The following is a 16,457-nucleotide window of genomic DNA, read 5'->3' as shown; positions in this document are numbered from 1 at the left end:
TCACGCAGCCAACCCCAGTCCTTTCCCTGGGATCCAACCTCTGAAGCCCAAGCCTCAACTCCCAGCCCCCAGCTGTCTCGGCGGGTGAGCAAACAAGCCTCTTATGCTGGTGAGTGCTGGTCAGCACCGATCTTCTCTGTGGAAATCTCTCCGCTTTGTCCTCTGCACCCCAGTTGCTGCGCTCTCCTCCGTGGCTCCAAACTCCCCCACCCCCGCCCACCCCCGTCTCCACCAGTGAAGGGGCTTCCTAGTGTGTGGAAACTTTTCCTCCTTCACAGCTCCCTTCCAGAGGTGCAGGTCCTGTCCCTATTGCTTTGCCTCTATTTTTTCTTTTTTCTTTTGCCGTACCCAGGTACGTGGGGGAGTTTCTTGCCTTTTGGGAAGTCTGAGGTCTTCTGCCAGTGTTCAGTAGGTGTTCTGTAGGAGTTGTTCCACATGTAGATGTATTTTTGATGTATTTGTGGGGAGGAAGGTGATGTTCACATCTTACTCCTCCGCCATCTTGAAGGTCCTCTTGTATATGTTTTTTTTTCCTATCTGTCCACCTAGTTACCTTGCCTCTTGCCATATTTCCCTGTAGAATTGGTGCCCAGCCCTGAACCTCAAATAGAATACCAGAATGTGTATTTTGCCAGGTTTCTTCCAAGCCTCGATCTTGATCTCTGTTTCTTATTCCTCTCTCACTCTTCACTGTCTTTGTGACCATCCTGCTATGGAAAGGCAGACCTATTGAACTCACAACAGCTCAAGTGGTTTCTGGATTATTCTTGACTCTTTGCTCACTAGAATAACTTATGGCAACAAAGACGTTTGGAATCTTATTGGAGTAACAAGCCTTGGCTGACCCAACTGTGGTCAGTAGAACCATCTCTATAGCTGCTTGTTTCCTCTCCCTAGTCCCAGGGCTGATAATCAGCTGGTGTGCTTCAGTGCAACAAACAAGATGGAACCTGCTCTGATTGGTTGGAGGTGAGGGCATTTTCCTTTGGAAGTTCCTGTGTTTTCCTACTCCTTCCTAAAACCATCTGGGATCCTAGTGAACTGCCCTGTACTCAGTCATTCTTTTTCTCTTCATCTCTATTAGCACAATTTGTGAAATCTCAGAATGCTTCACAAGCTAATATTGTCACTACAGGTCATCCCAGAGTGTTTTTATCTTCTCAGAAAATAAGGAGTATTTTCAGCTTCTTTCTATTTGGTAAAATTATCTCCGGACTTTGGAGGTGGAATATTCCTAGTAGGTCCCATATCCGCACTGGATCAGTTGTGCTGTGCCTGTTTCCATAGGCAAAAGCAATGACCAGGACAATGAGTTGAGTGTGACTACTGCTGATGGCTCTTTGTGGGAACAGGCTTGGCTTTATTGGCTCTGTCTTGATTCAGGCAGTGATAACCAAGTCCTAGACTGGGAAAAACTCCTTACAGGGCGAGTTTGGTTTTGCATTTTGTTTTTCCAAACGTTTCTTATTTCAGAATGAGACAGTTGGAAAATACTCACTGACTTTTAACTTGTTTACAGCTTAAGAGGTACATGACATCTCTTATTACTTAAGTTATCATAAAGCTGAATGCTGGAATAATTAATCAAGAATATATTCCATAAATCAAATGATGTTTCTTGTATCACACGTTGAGTTTACTTTTCCTTGTTCTTTATTGGATAAGCCTCCTTGGTTACACATTTCACATCTAACTCCTCTAGCTATAACACCTATATTTTTTCTCAGTTTTTTAAATGTAATTTATAGTGTTTCCATTGTCAGGGTTTTGAGGACTTTGAGGGGTAGGCTAGATTCGCCTTTCCTCAGGAGACTGGAAGTGTACCATGTGCTTGACAATATTTTGAATTTTTCCCCCCATAGGACAAATTCCAAGACACATGCGGTAATGAGCCATGACTGAATACAGAACACAGTCTACAGTTAACCTTGTGTATACAGCATGAAGTAGGAACTTATGACCCTTGGCTCCCTTCCCTAATTGTTTAGTTCTTTAAGTGCATCAGTTTAAAAGGAAGACACCTCCTACATGTTGACAGGGTTTATTTCTTTTTATGAGGCAAATAACTGGGACAGTAATCTCTGTTGGAATTTTTCTTTGGGTTAGATACATGAAGTAGGAGGGTCACAAGTCCATTTTTATAAAGGTTCATGTGTTACCCACACACAACTTTTGAATTGTTAAGCAAAATTGTAACATTATTCTGTACATTGAAAAGCTTTCCAGATTTCATATTTCTTTTCATTATCTTCCCAAATTATTCATCCAGACTTGTTAAAGGAAAATGTATTCATTGTAATAGGTTGATCAAATAAACCATTGAAAAGGGAAGACTGGGTATTTCTTTCTCTGTGGAACCTTTGCTAGGGGTGTGGCCTTCAAGGATGAGGCAGCTGTGTTAGAGTTGGTCTGACAGTTTCCTCTGCAGTTTATATTAATGAATTCGTACAGATACACCACACCTTATATGTTGTGTCTTCATCAGCCTGCACTGCCAACAGTTATATTACATAGAGTTCAGCATAAGACCCAAGTGTAGAGCTCCAAACCAGCATTTCAGAGCAAAGACTGCACATTCAATTAAACTCAACTTATCCAGTACCACTCTATCCTGTAAAACACCAAAACCAAATAGAAAAGGCAAATTGATACTTACAATGTTTTGCTGTTGCTGCCCGATTCAGTGATTCTCCAGACAGCTATAAACTGAGATCTTGTTTGTGATGCTTCTCTGGCCATGTATCCCCTAGCAGCCTGTATGAAAAAAAAAAACAAAATCAAATGTTATAGGGCTAAAAGTCAGCCCTTGTAAGTAGTGGACTTCAGATCCAAGAGTACACTTTGGCTTTGACAGCTCATGCAATGGCTTCCAAAGGGATTCTTTGCAGATGTTTTTATGCTGTTTATGACATAATGTCTTTCCAGCATAGTCAGATAACTGAAAGTGACCACACAAAAGGAGGGTGATGTTAAGGGAAGAGGGAGGATTCATTTGTGTGCATGATTTCATGAGAAGAGTAATTGGAGCATCACGTATTTCAGGGTGACGGCCAAATAATACACGTTGGGCAGAACCACTTCTTATACTTGCTATTCCAAGAGAACCTGAAATAAAGATGTTACCAGTGCATTTGCAATGAAAATATTCCTTCCTTGAAAATGAAATTAAAGCTGGACCATTGAGATACACAAAGCTCAATTTCTTTGTGGCCCAATTTCTTTGAGCAATTTTTATAAACACTTCCTAAGCATTTTATGAGCTATGAAAACAGTGGGGGAAACTGTACAGCCACATAAAGGTCACATGCTAAGTACATTGCTGGAAAACATACAGCAAACATGAGGAATCAGCGAAGCTTCCTGACAATTACTTTGGTCCTAAGGCAGAGTTCTGCCTCAGATTTTGTTTGTTAACCAGTAGGAATGCTTTTAAGGTTTCTCCTGTCACTTGGAATAAAACTATTAAGTTACAGATGTACAAGGAAAAGTCTTCCATTCATGTAGTTTCATTTTGCTATCATGGTACTGTTGGAAGTAAGGAAGAAAGGTATTTTGACTTCAGAGGAGGATTTTTTCTCTTACTCCTAAAATATTGGTCATGTTAGTTTAATATCAGAGATGAATTATTTGGAAGCAAATTATGCAATAGCTTTTCTTCCTTTTGTGTTTCATGATTTATTTTCTGTAATAGTACATAGTTTTGATCCACAGTTAGTCTGATTTTGAAGTATTTCTTTTCTTGAGGACCTCTACATATCTTTCCTCCTTTTATCTCTAGATTAGATTGCTGTGGTGTTATTTTAGGGTTCAGAAGCTTCAGTTAAGCAAACCATGTGGAAGTACACGCAGAATGCTTATCTTAGTGATTGTCAGCAGCTTATATTTCAAGTTTTCTTGGCATCACAAATATGCCAGGAAATGTATTTTGATTTGGATGACGAGGGGCAGTTGAGGGAATTGGAACTTAAAAGAAAAAATCAAGTTTAGGATTTGAATATATAACATCCTGTGCTTGGATGTTTTTCTAGAATCCAGGAATCCTAGGGAAGAAACACTGATCTCATAGACTTTTAGGGTTGGAAGGGACTTTAGAGATAAGGTAGTCCAACCTCCTCATTTTACAGATAAGAAAACTGAGGGTCTGAGAAGTGACTTACTCAATCAAGCATTACCTTCCCAGATGTTTTGAAATATGATTAATCTTTTAAATGGACTTTGAAAAAGATTCAATAATACATACAATTTTTCATAATAACCAGCTACTTAAGTTTTCTATTAAAGTCAGCCTGATAGAAGGAATAGTTTTGGAAATTAGAACCTTGGCACTTTCAAAGTCCATATTTTTTTAAATAATAAGATCAAACGATACAGATGTACTGTTACAGAAAGTAGAGGCATATTATGATGTTAACCTGAAATGAAAAATGCCCCAAACCAATTCTTTGATCAGAGTAGCACAAAGCTAATTTGTAATAAACATTATTATTCTTTCTAGGCATAGGGCTTAGTCTTTGTTTTAAAAAGGACATTTGTTCCCTGTTAGTCTTTTCTTTAGGCTTCTTATTCCAAAGAGCTGTTTAAGAGGTAAATTATAAGGAAAAGGGGGAAAAAAGCAAATCTTGTAGAAAGAAAGCAAATTAACTCTCAGAAGGAGACATGATAGGGATAAACATTTTAAAAAGAACAGTTAGAGGAGATGTTAAAATTGGAGTTGAAGTCTCTTCAGTGAACTCAGAGTGCTAAAGAGATCAAAACACAAGTGAACTTTACAAAGAGAAAACTGTCTGGTGGCCACAAAATGAAAACCTGTTCTAACCAGAAACTCACAGATACTTACCCTTGGTGTAAAGTAGAACCCAGTGAGAGAAATTAATGACAACATGAAGCCTATCACGAACAACTGAAAAATAAGTTTTAAAGTCACACATTCTACTGATTATATTGTTCTACTAATGAAGGGAGGGGAAACTCAAGCCTAAGAGATGGATGAGGAACAAAGAATAGGGCACTAAGAATTCTTGGATTTGTTACAAGCTCCACAGCTGATTGATGGTGTCAATGTTCTGAAAAGACTTAAACCTACTTTTGAATTCTTACTGTCTGTCTTTTGCAATCATGGAACTTAGCTATAGGGAAAGCACTCTTTGGGAAACATGTCTGAGCTTGGGACCTGCTGATTACTTGGAAGCCAGTTGACTTTTTCCTCTAAATTTCAAAAATGAATAAATAAAAGATCTGATTACAGAAGAAAGGCAGCATTTCAAGAAATAGAAGCAGTTTCCTTTATATAAGTGTGAAGGAATACTATGGGCCATAAAGTAGCTCATGATACAATGAAAATGATCCTAATTTTACAGGTCGTTTGTTCTGATACCTAATTTTTTTTGTTTTTGACCGCGTGGCTTGAGGGAATCTCAGTTCCCCAACCAGGAATTGAACCTGGGCCACAACAGTGAAAGCGCTAAATCCTAACCACTAGTTCACCAGGGAACTCCCATGATATCTTTATTTTAATTGAAGTATAGTTGGTTTACAATATTATATTAATTTTAGGTGTACAGCATAGTGATTCAGTATTTTTACAGATTATACTCCATTAAAAGTTATTACAAGTCTATAATTCCCTGTACTGTACAACATAATCTTGTTGCTTCTCTATTTTATACATAGTAGTTTGTATCTCTTAATCCCATACCCCTAATTTGCCCCTCACTCTTTCCCCCTCCCCATTGGTAACCACTAGTTTGTTTTCTATATCTATGAGTCTGTTTCTGTTTTGCATATTCCTAGAGAATATTACACTTAGTAAGTCAGTCAGAGAAAGACACGTACTGTATGATATCACTTATATGTGTAATCTAAAAAAATAATACAAATGAATGCATATGTTCTGAAATCTTAATGATTTTTCGTGAGTATTTTCCTGTCAGAGTCCTGATCTTTCTGAGATCTGGATCCAGAGCTCTCATTGGTTCAGAATGATGTCATTCTTCCTGTCTGCAGTAAATTAAGAAGAATAAAACTTTAAGAGGGAATCCTTTAGTTTTCATGCATTTTAGTAAAAATCATTTTCTATATAGATGTCTAATCTTTTCCCCAGTCACCCAACTTGAATCCTTGGGTAAGAGGACTCCATTTATAGGATACTATTATAAAATGGTGATGTGTCTAAAGTGATTTTGCAGCTAGGCAAATTTCAGCTAAAGTGGCAAAGAGCAGAATTCTGTGTTTTAAACTTAATATGGTAAAGTTGTCTAGTTTTCCTTAATATCCTTTAGGAGGGCCCAGAAACAGAGCTCCTCTAAGGGATGTTAAACACCTGATGATAAATGATTTTGCAAGTGATGCTCAGGGATCAAAGTTCTAGCCAGAGAGGAGTGATGGGAAAAGTGCATGCTGGTGGAAAAGCCAGAGCTGTTTGGGTCTTGGCCACCACATTTATAGAGCAAAAAAGCAAATAAGTTGAAACTGCTCATTTTGGCTGACATTCCTACCACCTTCCACTCTTTCCAACCTTCCAAACTCACTTTCTGGAATATGGACACAAGCTGATTCCCTCTGAAAGATGGAAGAGATGGCTACACGTGTCTTGCAGATGGGATAAAAAGGGGGTCTGGCATTTCTGGAAATAGATGATATTCTAATAACTCCTTGAAAGAAATTTTACAGAGCAAGAAAATGATAGAGAATAAACATTATAATACATTTGTTATTCTAAGTGGCTCTAGGCCTGTGAAATCATCTTTATTATTTGCATAGGTTCTAATGAGTTGGTATGCATTTTCAGCAATATCAGGACTCATTCCTCCAACATAGAATAATCAATATTACCTACTTTAGATTAGTATGAACACTGTGTTATCATCCATTTTATTCTCTCTCATAATGAGATGCAAAATTAATACAGTACTAGAGGTAATAGCATCAACTAAGTTAATCATTTGTTTATCTATTTTTATATGGAAAACTGTGCTAACATATAAATATATAGAAGTTCATAAGATACCCTAGTTCTTTGCTCTCACAAAACCTAGTAATCTTGGATGAGTTTCATAAACTCTGTGGACATCTGTAAACAAAGGAGTTGAACTGGATGGTTTTGAATGTGCCTTCAAGCTCTAAAACGGAATGTGCCTAATCTCTGCCATTGGCGTAGGAGATGAGAACTGTGGTTTTCACACTTGACTTGCTCCCGTTCCTTCCTTTTTCCAAAAGCATTAGAATGCTGGAGGAGATACTTGAATAAAAGGGTAAACAAGCACTTCTTTTCAGACAGAAAGAACTGCTGGAGAGAGAACAGGAGAAAAAAGGAGGATGAGGGCTTCCCTGGTGGCTCAGTGGTTGAGAGTCCGCCTGCCGATGCAGGGGACACGGGTTCGTGCCCCGGTTTGGGAAGATCCCACGTGCCGCGGAGCGGCTGGGCCCGTGAGCCATGGCCACTGAGCCTGCGCGTCCGGAGCCTGTGCTCCGCAACAGAAGAGGCCACAACAGTGAGAGGCCCGCGTACCGCAAAAAAAACAAAAAAAAACAAAAAAAAACAAAACAAAAAAAAAAGGAGGATGAGATCCTAAGTCATAGGATATTGAAACCTGTGGTTTCAATTTAGAAAGCTTTTAAAATCAGAAACATACTACTTGGTGTACCCCTTCATGCTGCCTTCAAGTAATATTAATCCCATACTGTCTTTGCATAACCGTGTTCTCTTAAGTGATCATTAAGAAGTTCATGAATAATCACTAGCACTTCCTGAATCTCAGGCCCCACTGAAGTGTTTTACTTGCCTTAATCCCTACAAGGACCTCAGGAGGTAGATAACTATTATAACCTTCATCTTCTGGAGGTGAGTCAAAGAGATCAAATAACTTGTCCAAGGTTACATAGCTAATAAGAGGTAGACCCAAGATTTGAAGCAGTGTCTGGCATCACTGCCTCATTCATCCATTACCGGACCAAACTGCTACTTCCATTGCTTTATGATTTTTCATTGCTACTTATTAGAAAATGTTACTCATGAAAACTTCTATAGTCTCTTTTTATCACACACCGATGAATGACCAGTTAATAGATCTTATCTTTCCCTCCTTTCTGCCATTATAAGAAAGAATAAGTTAAATAATCATGATTTCAGTTTGCTTTTGTTTTAGTTTCCAGGGCTGATGTAACATCTTACCACACATTCGTGGCTTAAAACAATGAAAATTTCTTCTCTCCCAGTTCTGGAGGCCAGAATTCCAAAATCAAGGTATTGGCTGGGTTAGTTCTTTCTAGAGTTGGAAGGAAAATCCATCCCGTGCTTCTCTCTAGCTTTTGGTGGTTGTCAAGAATCTTTGAGGCTCCTTGGCTTGTAGATGCATCACGCCTCCATCTTCACATGACCTTCTCGCAAATGATCTTTGTGTCTTAAAACTGCTTCTTCTTTCTCTTATAAGAATGCCAGTCTTCCAGGTTAGGGCCCACCTTAAATCCAGGATGATCTCATCCCAAGATCTTTAACTTAGTTACATCTGCAAAGACCATCTTTCCAAATAAAGTGATATTCACAGGTACTGGAGATTAGGACTTGGATGAATCTTTAATGGGGACTCTATTCAACCCACTATAGCTCTATTGAATGAAACAATTTAATGGTCAAGATATTTTCTTCATTATGTCAATCAATACCTGTCTCATTCTACTGAAATCACTAATTCAACAAATATTGATTGAAAACCTCAGCTATGTCCAGGTTATAGCAGATAACAGGAGAAACTCCCTGTGCTCTTGGAGCTTGTATTGTGATTGGGAGAGAGGTAGAGGGAGAGATACAACAGACACGACAAGTAACTAATAAACAAACAAGACCATTTCAGAGAATGAAAAATGGCATGAAAGAAATTAAACAGGACAATAGATTGTTTAATTTATGAGTCCTAAGTAGCTCCTTAAATATCTGTTATATCTCTAGACACTACAAATAGTTGTTTGATTTATTTTATTAAATCAAATTCTATTTTGGGTTTTAATTCTGTTGCATAAAATCCTTCTTGGTATGATAAAAGTGGTCAAAATAAATTACAGATGTGTGCCATTACTCATCTAACATGTCAAAGAAGTATTCCCTCATGAAAGGAATAACATACAAGATTCTCTGATTTCCCTAGGAAATTGGAGGAAATTGAATTGGGGGAAAAGTATAACTAAAGCACCAATTTACCAAGCATCAATTTCCCTAACTCCCAAGCAGTACAGCATTGTAAGATTACTACCAAAAATGTCCTCAGGGATCGTTATCTGTAGGAACATAAAATTTTTGGAAAAAACTCAATCTGCTATAATTGGTCATATATTAGTCATCGATTACAACTGAAAATTTTTTGCAAAATACATTGGCAAATGGCTTGGAAGTTGTTATTCAGGAAGTAATTCATTAAACCTAAGATTACATCTTAAAACTCGGTTTGACTTCAAATGGTACCATACGTTAGTCTCTACAAAGCACCTGTCTAGGGACAAACATCCCATGGCTATGTAATCACCAGTTGCAAGAAAAGCCTTTGGTGATGTTTTGTAAACTACTGAGAACTTGTTCTGGCATATTTTTTGGATTTGGGGCTGTTATATGTCCATTTTCTTTCTCCACAAATTATATTTCTTTTGTTCAATTCTGGTAATTGTCTACAAGCAGCTGGAGTATTTTACTTTAGTTCGTGAACTCTGTTATAGTGCTTGGAATTAAACAGGCACCAACGTTCATTCTCACTTGAAATACGAATTTAAGAGAAGGCCTAGTTTACTCAGATGAAAGAGATTTGGCTGTGCTTGAGATTAAACCAGTGCTTGTTTCAGCAAATACTTCAACTCCACACCTAACTGATTTGCTGGAAAACTCATTCTTAGTTATCTGCCCAGGAAAGAGAAAGGTTGTAATCTATCCTTTCATTAGGAATTTAGACATTCCCTCTCCATAGGTAGTAAGGAAATTATTTTTTGGAAGTCATTTAGTAGTAAGTTTTACCAAGACTATTGCATAAGGCACTACCATTCCAGTTGGTTTTTAAAACTTCATTAACAAGAGAAGGTAAAAGAAACAATAAGGAAAAAGTAAAAGATACAAAAATAGTGGAATTCAAAACAAAGGAAACAAAATTAACTCAAACAACTGTATTTAATGAGGTAGTGCTGCTATTCCTTTGCCCCCCAATAAGATATGATGTCTATAAAATTGTGATGCTGATAAATTTGTCTAGGTCTACCTCTTGCAGAACTTCTGTCTCTATCCATTGGACCTTTGAAGAGTGCCTGCTGTGAGCTAGGTGCTGTAGTATATACTTGATGTATGGAGGTGAACCAAACATGTGGAATTGGGTGGCAGACATTGTAAACAAGAACATACATGAATAAATTAAATACTTTCATATAGTGGTTAGTGCTCTGAAGCAGTAAACAGGTTGAAATGATTCACATTAACCAGAGGAGAAATATTTAGATAAGATAGTTAAGAAATGTTTTCCCGAGAAGTCATTTAAGCTAAGTGCCAAGTGCTACAGCTAAGTGTCAACTCAATTTATACATTAGGAGGTCAACTGGACTTTCATATAACTAGTCAGGATTGGGGGTTATTAACCTGTGATCTTGGAACCAAAGGAGGGTAAATTTGGTGTCCAATAGCAGGATTAACCGCGTGACTTATATATATTAAAATATATATGTACAAATGATATATCATTTACTTAGTAGACTGTTTCTATGCAATGGATTGTAATGGCTTTCCAGCTTGGTTCACTCACATTATTTGTCTTCGATCTGCCCCTTTTCCCCTTCCTGATCAGAGGAATTCTAACTGAATTGCAAATCTTGCACTTTTTAAACTTTGAGAGTTAATCCATTGACGCACGTGTTTAATCACACCACAGACAAAATCTTTTGTGGGGGGAATTTTCAAGAGTGTTGAAAGCATTAGTGGATGGAATTTACTGCTTTGAGGTGTCCATCTACTACAAAATGCTTTTTTGTGAAATCTTTAATCATTCTTAGTATCCTATTGATCCTCAATTTTCTTATCTGCATCATGGCTCTGATGAGACTATGTACTTAATATTCAGCTATAAACTGTGAATTGCATTCCTAAGAACCCTTAAGTTGGCATAAACCACCCTATAAAACAATTATTTCAATGTGAAAAGAGGAATTAGAATGGTAGTTTTAGCCTTGCAGTTGCAGGTTATTTTTCTTACAGGAATTCCATTAATAATTTAATAGCTATTAATACATAGCTAAAAATCAAAACAACACTGAACAAAACTAGTCTTTGACTGCATATAACTTTTTCTTCCCTTTCCTACCACCTCCAACACTGTACCTGGCACACTGCTTCTTACACATTCTAATCACTTGCAGAGTTATAATATTGGCCAACATTTATTAAGCAATGACTATGTGCCAAGCACATTTGTAAGTACATTATAAATGTTTTCTCATTAGTCTCATTTTCCAGATATGGACATTAAAGCATAGGGTGGCTAAGTATCTCGCACAAGTTCACAAAATTGGCAAGTGTGACTACGGAGTGTAAAAGCCTAACCTTTCTAGACTGCAGCTGCTATGCTCACTTCTGGTTCCTGGTTGAAGTATGGGGATCTCCTTGCAACTGATTAAGGCAAAGCTGTCAGTCCAAGGCAAAGAATGTTTCCCCAGGAGCTCCATCGTGTTGTATCTGTTTGCTTTTTGAGAAGCAGGCTGAGAAAAATTCCTGTTAAAAAAAAGAATATCATTAGTTTTAATAAGGTATGTTTATAAGGTGCTAACAAACCCATTTAGAACTACAAGAAAAATGCCAGTTGTGTCTCTTTTCACTTAAATTTATTTATAAAAGGACCTGACCTTTCTGATAGGCGTTCTCATTAGGAAAACTTCAGAGTGGGGTTGGATGGTATTGATGGTAATTAAAGGCACCTGCAATATGGATGAAAAGGGTCTATGGCAGGTCGGAAGAGGCCTAGCTCATTTATACTTAAATAAATACCATACAGCTTAAAATATGACTCTATTTAGATGAATTATTTTTTCCTTAATTCTGATATGTAGAAAGTGATTACCCTGAAGCACTCATGCAAAAGCATGCACACCAACGATGATGGTTTGGATTCTGGCAGCTTTGCTATGAAATTCCTCCTCCTTTTAAGATTTTATACCCCTGATGTAGAGTATAAAATACATAATGGAAGGAAATATCACATATTTCTTATACAATTTGAAAAATATGCCCCTAAAATTTCCACCAATAAAGCTTGCATTAGATGCTTCTCTGTTCATAATATAAAATACTCACCTAGAGATCAGAAACTACTTTAACACATTGGTTGTTCAAGAGTAAATGGTAATACTGACTCAGCAACTTCTTTGAGTTTTCCTTTCCTAATCTCTTGAAAAATTGAGTTCTGCTGTGTCAACTTGACTAAGTCTGCCCTGGGCTACTCTTGATGATGGAATTCCTAGAATAAACACCAAGGATGATGAAAGGTAACCTGAACTGAATTCTTCCTGAACTAGAATGAGGTTGAGAGATCACTCTGCAAATTCTTTCCAAGCTGAAAATTCATTTCAGTTGCTGCTATTATTGTGATCTGTCTATACATAAGGTGAGAGGAAAATTTATGGCAAAAATGACTAGTTTATAAAAGAATTTAAGGAAGATAAGCATTTGGAGAGACCGCTACTAAGGTCTATGGAAACATTGTGAGATATGTTATAAACATAGACGCAGCATTGATTTGTGTTAATGAGAAGTGCTTTCGAGAACTTCATTAGTAGAAGCCATCCACTAACTGTCACTTGAAATACCCCGGGGGTAAATCTGAATAAAACTAAAGGAAAGAAATTTTATAGCTGAACATTTAGGCAATATGCCTCTGGAGACAGGCACTAGAGGAAATGTTGGTCATTGGAATTCCCTCCCTTAATTTGTATTGAATCTATTTGAAAGTTTTGTTAATAGAATATTGAGTTTTGTTGAAGTCACTGTTTATTACATTGCATTATGTAGCTCTACCTGATATTTTTCTTGTTTATTCATTCTTTCTTCATTTATTTGATTATAATCTATTTTCCGCTACTAAAATATAATCCTTATAAGAGCAAGACTTTTCAATGCATTCCCTCCAATATCCTGAGGATCATAGGAACCATGACTGATACCCCTCAGCATGGGGAGGAGTAGGGCATTTCTTCCCAACATTACCTAGAACACTAGCACAGAGATTTGTACATTGAAAGTCATTAAGTATTCGTCAGGCAAACTACATAAATAGGGATTATTGCATTTCTGTCACCATCAGTGTTAACTGCATGTTGAAGATAGAAAAATAACTCCAATGAGAAATGTATCCCAGAAGAAATCAATGAATACTTAGGCTTGAGTTTGTCCTTTAGACTATAAGCCACTAAAGTACAGTGCTTTGCAATCAGAAGGGTGGGGGGAGGGTGGTCATCAATAAATACAGTGGTCCCTGGGTATCCGTGGGGATTGGTTCCAGGAACAAACCTGCCCCCCGCCCCCATATCAAAATCTGTGAATGCTCGAGTACCTTACATAAAATGGTGTAGTACAGTCCACTCTCTGTATCTGTGTGTTTCACATCCGCAGATTCAACCAATCGCCAATGGAAATTGCCATCAGAGGATGGTTGAATCCTTCCATGGGTGCAAAACCCGTGCAGCAAATTTGGCGTGTCAGAGGACCGACTGTATATTTATTGAAAACAATCTGCATTATAAGTGGACCCGTGCAGTTCAAACCCTAGTTGTTCAAGAGTAAATGGTAATACTGACTCAGCAACTTCTTTGAACAAAAGAGTATCTGAGTGGCTACTGTACATGGGGTGGCCGTAGAAGGCATTTATGAAGAGATGAAGAGAAGTGTTTATTCTAAGATCTGAAAGAAAAGAAGGAGACACTGATAAACATACTACATGAAAGAGCACTCCCTATAGGGGCAGTAGCTAGTGGAAAGGCCTGGTGAGAATGAGAGGTACATTTGAAGAACATGAATTTTCCTTGGATTTTATTACAATTGCGATCGGAAACCACTGGAGAGTTTTAGTAATATGAATAGTGTGATATAATTTAGGTTTATAAGATCACTTTGACTGGTGCATGGGCTAAGGGTTGTAGAGGGTTAAGAATAGAAGCAGCGAGACCATTTTGGAGACTGTTTTAGTAGTGCAGGTGAGAGAAGATGGTAGGGTGGAATTGAGTCCTAGTGGCCTGGCTGAGAGGAAGTAGATTCAGAATAGATTTGGAGGTAGAACCAATAATGCAGCTTGATTGGATGTGGAAAGTGAGGGAAAGAGGAATCCAGGAGAATACTTAGGAATATGTAGGATTGGAGGTTGTGTGTGAACTCTGCAAATGGCAGTGAAAAATCTGGGAAACCTTGAGAAGAGAACATCAGGAGAATCAACATGGAAATTACAGAGACTAATCAGAGGTGAAATACTAAAACACTAGTAGTAAACGTCTATTGAGTTCTTACTAGGCATAGAACTAAATAAATATTTCATGTGTGTTATCTCCTATATCCTGAAAAAATAAAATAAAAATCATGTGAAGTGTATATTATCAGTTTCATTTTATAGATGAGAGAACAGAGGCTTAGATAAGTTAATTAACTTGTCCAGATCATATGGATGGAGAGAAGATAGGTAAAAAATCCTTCTGGACACTAACTGCTCACTTTCTCAGATACTCTTGGACTCTCCCTGAGGGAAACATGTGAATAAGTGCTCTGAGAATGAATGAGAAATTTCACAAAAGAAGCACAGGGAAAGTTGCTGTAGGGACTTTCCTGGCAGTCCAGTGGTTAAGAATCCACCTTCCAAAGCAAGGGACACGGGTTCGATCCCTGGTCGGGGAACTAAGATCCCACATGCTGTGGGGCAACTAAGCCCACCACGTACCGCAACTACAGAGCCCGTGTGCTCTAGATCCTATGCGCCACAACTAGAGAAGCCCACGTGCTGCAACAAAGAGCCTGCGTGCTGCAACTAACCTGATGCAGCCACATAAATAAATAAATATTTAAAAAAAAAAAGAATGACCCTGAATTCATTCTATTTTCAATAGACAGGTTTGAGAATATTATGGAATTACTAATATGTGCACTTTATATTGTGCACAGAGGAAAGCACTGGAAATGTTGTTATTGAAAGGGTTGGAAACATGAAGAAGACACTACTTCCAAGAACTTATAAGCAAAAAGTGAAGATGTCTAACAACAGACTGGGATGTAGAAGGCATTCAACAATGTGAGTTGAATAATTAAGAAAAAAAAAAGCTGAGATTGTTAGGAAGGCAATCATCAGAGATCAATGAGCATTTGAGAGTGTTGGTCAAGGCTTCCAAGGTAGATAGGAAATACTCTGATTAAAACAGCAAGGGAAGTCTTCAGGTAGCTGTGGGGCAATTATTTCCATAACCCTAGCTGAATTATCATGGCTCTAAGGGAGAGCCATGATTCTATTTCCTAGGCATAAACTTCACAGTCTTAAACTGATAATACTTTGCACCGTCCCAATCTTGGCTTCACATAATGGTGACGGCCTGTCTAAAATGTTAAGCAAATTGAAAGAAAAAGCAAATAGCTTGTGAAGCAAATTGAGATTGGGCAAAGTTGTATAATTTTGTGAACTTTTGTATGACTTTCTCTTTCCTGAGGTATTGCCATTCTTTCTCTGGCTCAATCAGCAGAGAATTCCCTTCTCTTCCTGGTTCAGGTAAATGTCCTTGTACAGGATTAAGGATGCCTCCTGTTCTTGGAGAGAGATAGTTGACATAACCCAAGATTATTGGATATCCTCTTGGGTCTTGCTAAGATTTCATTGAACCTGCTTTTCAAAAGCAAGTCACTTTCAACAGGAATCAGTGGCCGTGTTCAGTCACAGGAACAGCTTCTTCTTTCACAACATTTTATTATTTCATTTGTGATCTACATCAGCATTCATGAGCTACTTTCTGGTTAGGTTAAAAAAAATCCATTTTCTATACTAAGGGGTGGAGGGCAGAAGGGAAATTGGCAAGGGAGAAATTTGGTGTGATCCAGTGACTCAGAAGATCATCCCTAACTTTTATTGTCAGAAAATGTTTAAACACGTATTGCTTTTGCTTTCTCTCTGGGATCATTTGTAATTTTTGTTCAAAAATCCTTGCATCATTTACCTCCCTGTACATTCAACATCTTCTTCTCTAACTTCTGTTGGGAATATAAGATGTCAACAACATGCTATTTCGATGAAACCCTGTTATCTTTTCCTTTAAAGGGTTTGTCTTTTCCTGTTGTCTGTCCAGACAGATAACCATGCCTACAGGGCTTTCAGTTTAGGCTATATTATTACTTTCCTCTTTTACCTCTTGTCCCAGTATCAACAGATACAGATAGACTTGTTTGTAATATTATACCTGGTTTGTAAGATAACCAGTTCTTC

Source organism: Phocoena sinus, chromosome 5 (genome assembly GCF_008692025.1).
Source record: "Phocoena sinus isolate mPhoSin1 chromosome 5, mPhoSin1.pri, whole genome shotgun sequence".
Taxonomy (NCBI): domain Eukaryota; kingdom Metazoa; phylum Chordata; class Mammalia; order Artiodactyla; family Phocoenidae; genus Phocoena; species Phocoena sinus.
The sequence above is the reverse complement of the archived record's forward strand: the minus strand, read 5'-3'. Positions refer to the sequence as shown.